The sequence below is a fragment of the Crinia signifera genome, chromosome 2 (genome assembly GCF_055691185.1).
Source record: "Crinia signifera chromosome 2, ASM5569118v1, whole genome shotgun sequence".
Classification (NCBI taxonomy): Eukaryota; Metazoa; Chordata; class Amphibia; order Anura; family Myobatrachidae; genus Crinia; species Crinia signifera.
In genome coordinates, this window is record NC_139218.1 from 66,174,107 (window position 1) to 66,186,637 (window position 12,531).

At 44.3% G+C, this 12,531-nt stretch overlaps 1 protein-coding gene across 1 annotated transcript in view; it reads left to right on the forward strand.

The window, feature by feature from the left end:
• The window catches only part of LRRC75A (leucine rich repeat containing 75A), a 277,225-nt gene that overhangs the window by 126,907 nt on the left and 137,787 nt on the right, over positions 1–12,531 (forward strand). The window lies entirely within an intron of this gene.

A 12,531-nucleotide genomic window follows, 5' to 3' on the forward strand; every position in this document is an offset into this window, starting at 1 on the left:
TAATAAATATTATTATAATATTTTGTTTACAAAACTTTTTTAAATCCTGGGGTGGAAGAACATCACCTGCAAAAGGGCAGCTGGATGGTAACATTATGCTTTGGGTAGTGGGTAGGCCGCAGGGGGGTGGGGTGGCCTGTGGTGGCATACTGTGTAGTGGGTAGGCCGCAGGGGAGCATAGTGGGCTGTGGTGGCATAATGCATCTGGGGCCTTTGCCATTGGTGGGCAGCGGGTACACGGGGGGGGGGGGGTGGACTGCAGTGGCCTGATAGCAATACACATTGGTGGGCAGCGGGTACACGGGGGGGTAGGGTGGACTGCAGTGGCCTGATCGCAATACACATTGGTGGGCAGCGGGTACACAGGGTGGTGGGGTGGACTGCAGTGGCCTGATAGCAATACACATTGGTGGGCAGCGGGTACACGGGGGGGTAGGGTGGACTGCAGTGGCCTGATAGCAAAACACATTGGTGGGCAGCGGGTACACGGGGGGGGTAGGGTGGACTGCAGTGGCCTGATTGCAAAACACATTGGTGGGCAGCGGGTACACGGGGGGTAGGGTGGACTGCAGTGGCCTGATCGCAAAACACATTGGTGGGCAGCGGGTTTACGGGGGGGTAGGGTGGACTGCAGTGGCCTGACAGAAACATACCTGCAGTCCGGTGCACGCTGGAGCAGACGTCGTGTGATCTCTGCTGCATCCACGAGGCTCCAATATGGCTGCGGTGGGAGTGTCCTGGATCTCTGGCGTAAACAACCCGGATCGGATGGATGGTCGCGACGACGTAAGCGCACACAATGTGCTAACGATGTGCATAAAATCAGCACACAATCAGCGGTCGGATCGGCTGATTCTGCTGCAGGAGGCAAAATCTCCAATGCGACATACGACGTGCCGGGAGCGCGCATCCAATCGCAAACGACCAGGATCGTGAGTAAAATACAAACGATTGTGCACCAATTCAGGCACAACCGTCGTTACAACCGTCGAAATTTGCCCTAATCGTGCCCTAATCGTTCTGGTGTGTACCAGGCCTTACTCCTGACGGTCATTCTCCGTGATCAATACTGGTTCTGCAGCCACGATCCTACTCAGCAAGATAATTTGGACTACACCACCCAATCCTTATTCATTTCTTCCAATCCTCATCCAATCATCCAATCTTCATCCAATCATCCAATCTTCATCCAATCATCCAATCCTCATCCAATCATCCAATCTTCGTCCAATCTTCCAATTCTTCATTCTATCATCTAACCCTAATCCAATCATCCAATTCTTCAACCAATTATCCAATTCTTCATTCACTCATCCAACCCTAATTCAATCATCCAATTCTTCAACCAATCATCCAATACCTCTTCCCAATTATCAAGCGTCATCAATCTCTTAAATAAAATATTGTATGTTATTGACATTATCATCTCACAAACTACAGTATTACTATTGTGCCATTATTCATGGGATGCGGTCATTTGGTCTACTGCATTATGGTCGACAGTCATTAGGTCAAATCCATTAGGTCGACATGCTAAAAGGTCGACATGACTCTAGGTCGACATGGGAAAAGGTCGACATGATTCTAGTTCGAAAGGTCATTAGTTCGACAGGTCATTAGTTCGACAAGGTCATTAGTTCGACATTGTCTATGTCGACATTCACAAGGTCGACATGGAGTTTTTCACTGTTTTTTAAGCCAACATGTGCCGACAGGCGGTATTTCATGCCCTACCATCCACTAGGGCGTGGTGGGAGAATAAAATAGTGTGCCGAGCGTAGCGAGGCACCGTGCCCGACGCATTGCGAGCGCAGCGAGCGATGCGAGGGGATGCAGTGCACTTTAAACTGTGTCCATGTCGACTGTGTTGACATTCAGGTAAAAAAACAGTGAAAAACCCCATGTCGACCTTGTGAATGTCGACATAGACAATGTCCAACTAATGACCTTGTCGAACTAATGACCTGTCGAACTAATGACCTTTCGACCTAGAATCATGTCGACCTTTTCCCATGTCGACCTAGAGTCATGTCGACCTTTTAGCATGTCGACCTAATGGATTCGACCTAATGACTTTCGACCATAATGCAATAGACCAAATGATCCCAACCCTTATTCATAACCTGTATCGCAGTATCTTCATTAAATAAGGTTTATTTTATCTCATTGCTTCACTCCCTTCTGTCAAGAGGAAGATGTTTTACACTTGCGCTGCTGAATCTATATTGTTTTGCCTATGAGCTTTGCTGAACAAAAGGACAACCGGAGACACTCAGTAATAATGTAACAAAATTTTATGCATATAAAAAGAATTAGTAAAAAAGTATATATTTTAAATTTACACAGATATATTATTATTAAAATCAAGTACAGTTATGATAAAGCATGCTCAATAGATATAGGGCAGAAAACGCTCTCCACTTAGGTCACAAATGTGTGTTTTAGATGCTTAGTATCAAGGAGCGAAGATTATACAAGAATTGCAGCCAGTTTTGTTAGTAGTAGAAATAAGCTGTTAGATGGTGGGGGGAGGGTTGCGGGAAACACCAGCCAATGCCGATGGATAGAGGCAGATAGAATATGCACAGAGGACAAGTAGCGTAGCACCTTTTTAGCGTATGTAGCGCAGATGGAATAGTTCAGGAGACGCACTTTTGTCCTGGATAATATGCTCACCCTCCTTGAGATGGATAGCCGGAGGGGCCGGGGAGCACGATGGTGAATGTTGCTCAACCCGGTGCACATGGTGATGCTGTGTCTGTAGCTCTGACGGGGAACCCGGAAGTGTCGAGGGCTCAACCTGGAGCGAAGGCTTAGTGACGTCCGCTGGAGAGGGGGGCTCCGATAGGCTGCCGGCTGGAGTGGGAAGCCGTAGGCAGTGTTGAACGGTGGGAGATGTAGTAGGCTGGCTGTAGTTGGGTTCAATTGGTAGCGTGAGCCGGCTCCAAGATGGCGAGACTGTGATCTTAAAAAGTGGGAGGTTTCTCGTTAATGCAACAACCTTATATCAAAGCATCCAGCCTCCGTTACACTCCAGCTGGTGCTTCTCGAAACGTGACAGCAGTTCTGGGCTTTACTGCTGACACCCTGATGGTCACAGCCCTTACTAATAATAATAGAGTAATAGACGACGTGGTGGCAGGAATAGGTCTATGTTGAAGAGACATGGGGTGAGATCTTCTAGCATCCGTCGCCCCTCTACGCCGGCTTCCACATTCATACCAATCGCCGGGCAAGCTGGGAATGATCCGTGGTGGATCCCACTGACAGCGCTGTGGAGAGAAGCCCATAGGCTTCTATAGGGTATCGCCAACAAATGCCGGTGATTCCCTCCGCACCGTTGCCTTGACAGAATGGCTTCACTGCATACAAAATGTAGTAAAACCCTGATCATGGGGTTTATACCGCATTTGGGCTGCGTATATGGGCTGACCATAGCAAATTTAGAGGATACCTCTGAGTAGACCAAGGAGTGTTTTGGGGCTTACACACAGCCTACTCTGATTAGATAGCTTAAAACAAAAGCACAAATCGTTGTGGGTGTAGGTCCGCCGGCGACGGTGATGCGCGGTCCAGCACCACGCTATCATCTGACTAGATTTTTTACTGCATGCAGTATAAATCTAGTCATCGCTTGTGTTCTCTTTATTGAAAACACGGGCAGTGACAGGTCGCTCAGCACACATTTCTGGTGCAGCGCTGTATGCTGAGCAATCTGTGCTTCACAAGAAACTGTAAATAAATAAATCTGTGCATAACTAGATCACTCAGCACACTGCTACCGTTGCCCTGTGTGTACGCCCCACTTGTTGTAGACTGATGATGGAATGTTGTATACACCAGCTAGTCCAGAAAGTTTGGGTTGTAGATCAAAGCTAGATGGAAGGAATTTTGGCAATTAGACGAACTTTATGGTGGAGAAAATGCCATAATTTCCTTATTGTCCAAAAAAGCAGACCAGCTTTCACAGCATCAGGTATTTCCTAATTCCTGGTCATGTTGATGTAGGAAGCACAGCAAATCCATGTCTCCCTCAAAGCACTGGGCTAAAGAGGTATTCTTGTATGTAGTTTCCCTGGAAAATTGATACCAATGTTGCACTGTTGATAAAGTTTCCGCAAAACAATTTGGGAGAGACCCCATTTACAAATATATTTACGAAACATGGCATTAATTGCTTACCACCTTCCTACATCTCCCTCTCAGCGTACATGCAGAGTACTGTGTATAATGGTTAACAACAGAAATACAAAAAGGAATGATTTATAAATAAGAAGAATGTGGATGGGCAGATGGCTCTTCTTGTTTGTGAAGCTGCGTGCCATTCTGTGCACCAGGATGTTTCTTCATATTTGCTCTTACATTACTTATTCTAGAAATCCTCACAGACTTCCAGGTCAACATAGCTATCTCCATAACCCACCCACTTCCCTAGTAATGTTGATCCTTTTGGGCCTGCAGCAGCTGCAACATGTTGCAGTTGATATATGTTTTCACTAAAGAAACATGTGGATGCGATTTTTGAAGTGAGAAAAAATTTAACCCTATTATATTTGGCCCATGGAATGCAGTTAAAGATATATTTGATTTAAATCGAAATTGATGATTAACCATATCAGATGCACTAAGCTTCACAAGTGATAAATGGGCGAGTGATAAACAGCCAGCCAATCAGCTCTTGCCTGACATTTTTCAAACACATGGGACATGGCAGGTAGGAGCTGATTGGCTGGTTGTTTATCACTCTCCATTTTATCACTTTTGAAGCTTAGTACATCTGGCCCCTTGTGAGAAGGGTTAATCAGTTAGAAGAGCAAAATTTGAAGCATTTAATGATTGTGCTTTGTTCTAAATGGGATAGAGACGTTAATTAATATTTGCTACATTTAAGATCATAATTACTGATAATAAAAATGAGTTTTCCAGAGATAAGCAAATTCTGATTATATTCCAGTTAGGGAATGGGGACTAACAAATAGTATCAGTGCACGGCATAAAATATGTTACATATGCAAATATATTTGGAATACAGTTGCAACATTTATACCGATTATTAATGACTCTATATTTTATTTGATGTCATATTAATTGTAAATGAGCATTTACATATGTATTAAACTGCAATTGTGATTTTCAATATGTAGGTCGCACTACAAGAAGCCTAGAGTAGAGTTTTTGGAACACAGCAGGAAAACCCTCAGGGAATATCAATTACACAGTATGTCTAGACATTTTAGTAGCAAAAATTCAAAAGATCCTAATTCTCTGTCTATAGCTGGGATTGAACATATCGCTCAGAAACTCGATGCTCACTCTTGCTTTAAAAATGATGTCAAAGAGAATGACACTGGAACTTCAGACTATGCTTCTTGAGCATCTAAAAAGAACGTAAACTAGAATTTGACTGGCAGGGTGTATTGCTTTCCATTTCATTCTCTGTGTAATCCATTGCTGCTTTGGCAAACGCAGGATTTCTTGAGGGAGTTTCCAAATGCAGTCCACAATCCTCCATTCTGTGGAACATTAGAGCAAGTGCGGGAGTCTGAGGGAGCAGAGGAGGAACCTAGTAACGACCCTGGACATTAATGTAAACATTGATCTTTTTATTCTCTGGATACTGTGTGGAATACATAATTCATTTTTATCACTATGGATGGTCTATAGTTAGGGGTGCCAAGAGGGAGGGGGTACTGAGTATACGGACCAAGCTCTGATGGTGGGGCCCTGATCCCCCCCCCCCATTACCTAAAAGCAGAAGCTGCCTCGGCCCTCCTCCTCAACCCAGCAAATGCTTCTGTATGGACAGGAAGGCACTTAAAGTACTTTTTTCTCTGTATATTATTTTAAGGGTGTGTGACCACACCTCCTGTGATTAGGCCAGACCACCAGGAAATTACCTGGGCCAGGCTCTCTACTGGCCTGTCTATAGTATACAGTACTCTGTATCAAACATTTAAATAATATAAATAAGTAGTCAGGAAAGGTTAAACAAACAATAATAAATACACAAATATAACTAAACCAGTACTGAAATTTTTAATAACACATTTTCCCACCTCATGATAAGGCTCCAGGTTTTATTCTAGGTAGATACTCTCTGGTCCAGAGCAATGATTCAGGACTGAGATCCACACACACAGCAAACTTGGTAGAAATATTGGCTACCACTGGGCATGTGCAGCAGCTCCTCTCTGTCCCTTAAACTGCATGATGTAGTAATTGTGGGAAAAACCCTAAAGGTGGACCCAATTTCCCCGAGCTCCACCGGCAGTTTCCCTGGAGGGCTCACTTACGCGCATGCGATTTATCGTGCATAAACTCCCGGGGAGCTGCAGGTGGGGGGCAGAAGAATTTAAAAAAACTATTCAAAAGATTGGGCGGCTGCTCATTGGGTGAGAGATCTCATGGCCGCCATTCTTTTGTATGTTTTTTTTTAAAAATCTTCTGCCTGCTGTCCACCGTTTGCAGAGAAGGCAGAGCGGGGAGAACGCTTCTCCTGCCTGGCGTTTCCGACGCAGATAGGTGTGTGCCAGCAGTGCAGCACCACTGGCACACATCTACGGACCGTATCAGATGCGATACATACGACTTATCTTATGTGCAGCCCGCTCAACCTGCAATCCAATGCGCACGGGAGCACACTTTGGATCGGATGTCATACACATGCGATTTGGTTCCAAATACTGGTAAAATACTCAGGGTCAAAATAGTGGTAAATGTAGCAGCGATGTACAGGTTTAGGGACTGTGGAAAATGAACAGCCTTGTAAACAAAGTAATATGGAAAGACATGATATAGGACCATCATATTTAATAAAACTGTCTAAGGTAAAGAAAACTTTAAAACTACTTAAGAGCATTTGCAATTTACATATTTTCATCGCTATTCACAATGTATTATTAATCTCATGCTGAGTCATCTGCTCCAATAATGTTCTGGCGAATAATAAAGACCAAAGACAAAAGATTACACATAATGATGGATTTACTAACATTTAATGTTATTGCCGTTTTAAATCTTGTGGGAAACAAACACAGAAAATAGCCAAGCCGCTTAACAAATTTGTATACTTATATCAGTTCTCACAGCAGTCATTTCTAAAGCACACTATATGTAATTCCAGTGCAAGAACAGTTTGGACACATCACAAATTAATTGCAATTTTAGTAATGGAAATGGATTTTTGTGAAATAATATTCATATTTTATCAATATGAATACACAAGTTTAATATCAACCATAATTCCAGCTAGATCAAGCACACACTTGTCTCTAATTCTAATTACTAGGTGTACAGTGTAATGGTTAGCATTACTGCCTCATAACACTGAGGTCATGGGTTCAGTTGCCACCATGACCTTAACTGTGTGGAGTTTGTATATTCTCCCCATACTTACGTAAGTTTACTCCGGGTACTCCGGTTTCCTTCCAAAATCCAAAAATATACTGGTAGGTTAATTGGCTGTCAACAAAATTAACCCTAGAATGTCTTTGTGTGCGTGTACATGTGGTAGGGAATATAGATTGTAAGCTCCACTGGGGCAGGGACTGATGTGAATGTTCAAATATTTTCTGTAAAGCGCTGCGGAATATGTGTGTTCTATATAAGAAGCTGTCAATAAATAAATAATAAATTACATCTCTTGGCCCTTTGTAGATACTTCTAGCATTAGATTGCAGCAGCCAGGGATAACTGCATTAATGGGGAAATTTACTACCTACTTCCTTAGAATAGCACCAAAGACGTACCTTCCAACATTGGAGTGAAGGAAAGAGGGAGAAAGTGGTTGCCTGAAAATGTGTGGGCATGGGCTATACTCGTGACGCTCCCACTAGGCCATGCCCCCATTTTTGCTGCCGTGGGGGTCTGGCCAGCGGCTCTGTGAGCTGCTTGCCAGGCCCCCAGCCTCTCTGGCTGCAGGAATAGACGCTGGTGACAGGGGAGACTCCCAACTGCCAACCTCCCCCACCGCGGGACACTGACCAAAAAAAACCTGGAAAACAAAATAAAAGCCAATACCTCGGGTTTGCTGTGCCATCGATGGAGGGCAACCAGCTGGTTCTCCCCCATTGATGGCAAAAGTATTCAACATCGGCCATAAACAATTGGTGAGTTCAAATCATCGATGGTTGATGGCCATCCTATTTCATAGATTTCCTTCTGCTTGCATGGAATAAATAAAACAAGACAAAGGTGTTGTGTGATGTCTATGGTATAGTTTCCTACCCTCCCACATCCGGCAGTAGGCTTCTGTTTCAATCATAATTCTCCTGCTGCCCGGCATTGACCTCCTAATCTCAGATTCTTCAGATTCTGCCAGGGGTACCACTAAGTAATTTCCTTGCAAATTTGCTGTAATCACTTGCTGTAGCTGCTCAGGTTAGGAGTCTCTGCTGACGACTCTCATTATCCTCTCTTGGGGTAGGAGAAACAGACAGCAGAACAATGATCATACAGGGTCTATCTTATCTTGCTGGTGTGCACTAACCCATAGCGTGTTGCTGCTGCTGTTAGCTGTAAGGATAAGACATTTTGCTAGTAGTCTTTTTTTAGTTAGACTCATTTGTTTAATTAGAGTATCTGTTATCCATACTGATCTGGCTAATGCTATAATGGTATAGAAAACAGCACATCCAATAAATATAGGTAGTGGCTAGAAGTTGCAGACAGTCCAGTGTTCACAATAAAATAACATTTAATACATACTTATATACTTAGAGATGTATTCACACAAGGTCAAATTGCAATTTATTGCATAGTCCATTGGTTCCCAAACTGTGTGCCATGACACCCTGGGGTGCTTCCGTACACTTGCAAAGGTGTCTCGTTGGGTGGTCAAGAACCAATTCAAATTAATTATGGTCAAAGTAAATAGGCAAAACCAGTGCTTGTGGCTGCCAATCATAAAATATGTGGACAAACAGAAGTGAATCTTGTCCCTCACTAATTAATTAAATCAGAGGATGACATATAAACACAATCTATTAATTTTTTTTTTATAAGTATGTCAATACGTAGTTTTTGACCTAGGGGTGCCATGAAAAAAATCTGATACTCTAGAGTGCCATGACTCAAAACAGTTTGGGAACCACTGGCATAGACATCAATCATGAATATTGTGCTGAGGGAGAAAACATAAATATGACAGCAAATATATAGTTGCAAACAAGTAACCCTACATACAGTATTGCAGGCAGCAGTGTTAGTATCAATACTTGCAAAGTTACCAAAATATTACTAATGTTATATTAAACTATCTTGCAACAACAAGCATTTATGCATAGTCACACCCATTTCCCTGTAGATTGTAAGCATGCGAGCAGGGCTTACCTACCTCTATGTCTGTCTGTCATTACCCAGTTTGTCTTATAACTGTTGATTCCAATTGTGAAGAACAAGTGGAAACTGTAAATAAATAAATACGTGGAGCTAGTCCTTTAATCAGAGTGAGACTTACCCCTTTACACGGCGTATCCTCTTGTAATGTCCCTGATTCTTGTAGTCAAGTATGGTCAACAGACATGTGGATTTTACACAGATAACTGCACTGTTACACAACAGTTGACTTTCCATACAGTACAAGAGCATGGGTCACTGTGTCCTTTTGAGGCTAATGTGCCATTTTTCCCTGATGAGCAGGTGATCGCCACATATTACGGCAATTGATGGGTATGTATCAAAACTCAGGGACACCATCGAATGATTTGGCAAGTGCTCACAGATCTAAGACACCTCTCTCCTGTCTTTGATTTGTGGGCTCCCTGTATGTCAGCTGCCCACCCCTGCTTCACCAGCAAGTATGTGTATGGATATGTAGGATTAGTCGCCATCCCGTTCGCACCTAGCAGTGGGTGGAGGGGGGGCAGCGTCAAGGGGCTGCGCCAATGGAAACAAACCAGTGAAAACGCTGACCCTCATGGGGTCATACATATACATGTGTCGCAAACCATTGCTCTCCCCTGTCTAAACGCACAGGGGAGCGTATGGATTAGAATAAGGTCCACAGTGCGAGAAATAGTTGTGTGCTGTATTTTTCAAGGTAATCTGTCACAGAGATTATAAATAATGGTTATCTGATTGACTATTTTCTGAATAGTTTCCAGGAAAATGAATTTATATGCATAATGAACGCTGTCTATGGATCTGTCGCTACTAGGCTTGTCATGGAGATGACTTTACTCTATGTTACCCTCCAGAATAACTTAGCGTATTGTGAATAGGAAACAGAAGCTAGTCAGGTATGTGATGTTGCGTATAATGTAGTAAACAATATAATGTGACACCATGCAATTCAGACACTGCCTCCAGCTTGCGCTGCCTGCATGCCTTGCTACAAATTTGAAGATCTTACACGCAGAAATGAAATCTGGTTTTACAGAAGAATGTGCTAATCTCCCTTTTCTGCATTCAGACAAAATAAAGCTGCCTTAGAAAAACAGCCATCTTCCCGAGCAAATGCGAACTCGGCAGTATAATATTAAACAGGGTCATAAGTTACATGATACTGCACACAGCACTGATGTATCTATAATGGGTGCAAGGGGGACCAAAACACTGCACTCCCTGCACCCATTTAACGTTACTCACCTCCGACTTCTGACGCCGGCTGTGCAGCGCAAATACCACTCATAAAGAACGTCCGTTGCCACCATTTTTGGTGATTCACACATGTGTAATAGAGGTGTCCTCAGGGACTGTGGCACAGACGCCATGTTCTCAGAGACCTGTGCATGCACAGTAGACTCTAACACAATGCCACAGTCTCTGCAGAACAGGAGATGGTGGGGCCCATTTGTAACCTGCACAATCCTCCTCTCTTAAAGCCCCTCTGCAGAACAGGATAAAGCCCCTTTGTAGCACATGATAAAGCCCCTCTGCAGCACAGGATAAAGCCCCTCTGCAGGACAGGATAAAGTCCCTCTGTAGCACAGGATAAAGACCCTCTGCAGCACAGGATAAAGCCCTTCTGCAGCACAGGTTAAAGCCCCTCTGTAGCACAGGATAAAGCCCCTCTGCAGCACAGGATAAAGCCCCTCTGCAGCACAGGATAAAGCCCTTCTGCAGCACAGGTTAAAGCCCCTCTGTAGCACAGGATAAAGCCCCTCTGCAGCACAGGATAAAGCCCCTCTGCAGCACATGATAAAGCCCCTCTGCAGCACAGGATAAAGCCCCTCTGTAGCACAGGATAAAGCCCCTCTGCAGCACAGGATAAAGCCCCTCTGCAGCACAGGATAAAGCCCCTCTACAGCACAGGATAAAGCCCCTCTGCAGCACAGCCCCATATACACTAGTGTCAATATTGGGTACTTATGTATTATCTGGACTCCCATGTTAAATGCACCCCATTTTTTCATACCCCTACTATCCAACTACGCATGGAGTTGATTTTATATAGTGTGGCGAGCGCAGCGAGCCACCATGCCCGAAGCGTGGCGAGGGGACACGGTCTCATAAGAAAACCGGGAGCCCAGATATTACATAAGTACCCAATATTGGCCCTTATTCTGGTTGGTGCGGCCGGAGCCGCATATGCGGCTCCAACGCACCAGGCGAATCCCCGCCTTCCATACGGATCGCCACGGCCGTCCGTACGCGGATATGTGGCGATCCGCATGAAATTGGACGGGGATACGCCTCCTCCATGGTGGGAGCAGCCCCTGCATTCGATGGTCGCCGAACATCGAATGCAGGGCCGCACGCTCCACCAGGTCCCGCAACACAAGACCACACGGACACTTGTCCGTGTGAAATCTTGTATGGGGGCGGGCAGCTGACATCCGGCGATGTCAGATGCCCGCCCCGTACCAACGCGTCACGGCCTCATTACCATGCATACGCCCCGCGTTTGCATGGGAACGCCCATGAAACGTGGGGCGTATGCATAGGGTAATGAGGATAAGTAGCCCCTCACGCCCCTCTACGCCCCCTGTGCGGCGTATAGAGAATCCTTGCGGCGAAATCGCCTGCACATGCGCAGAGTGACCTCTGCACATGCGCAGAAGATAAACATCGGCGGCCCGTACGCAAGCGGGAATATCCGCACCAACCAGAATAAGGGCCATTGTAACAAATATCGCCCAGAAAGGGAGTTTTCAGCAATATCTTTTAAAATATCGTCTATCGCATATACTCCATATCTCAGGAGTTAACAACCCCTCTCGTGTGCTGAATTGGGAGGATGGGTTATACAGTACCAGCATGTTAAAACGAGTGCTGTGACTATCATTCTTCACACTGTGACTATTCAATCAATAATATTCCCTTGTTACCCTTTTATTTAATTTTGGAAATGTCTGACTTTTTTATCAAAGGTCCACGCTCAGTTTTAATTTTACTTTCAAGTGTTATTTAATATATGTTGGATTTTATTTGTTATATTATTATATATAATAAATGTGGATTATTAAATTCATAAACTGTGTATTATCTTGTGCAGACTAATTCCACCAATAGTCAAAACTTTCCATCATTCTCTGCCGGGCGCAGCTTATCCCGGATTCAGTATTGAATCCCGGCGGTCGGGATCCCGGC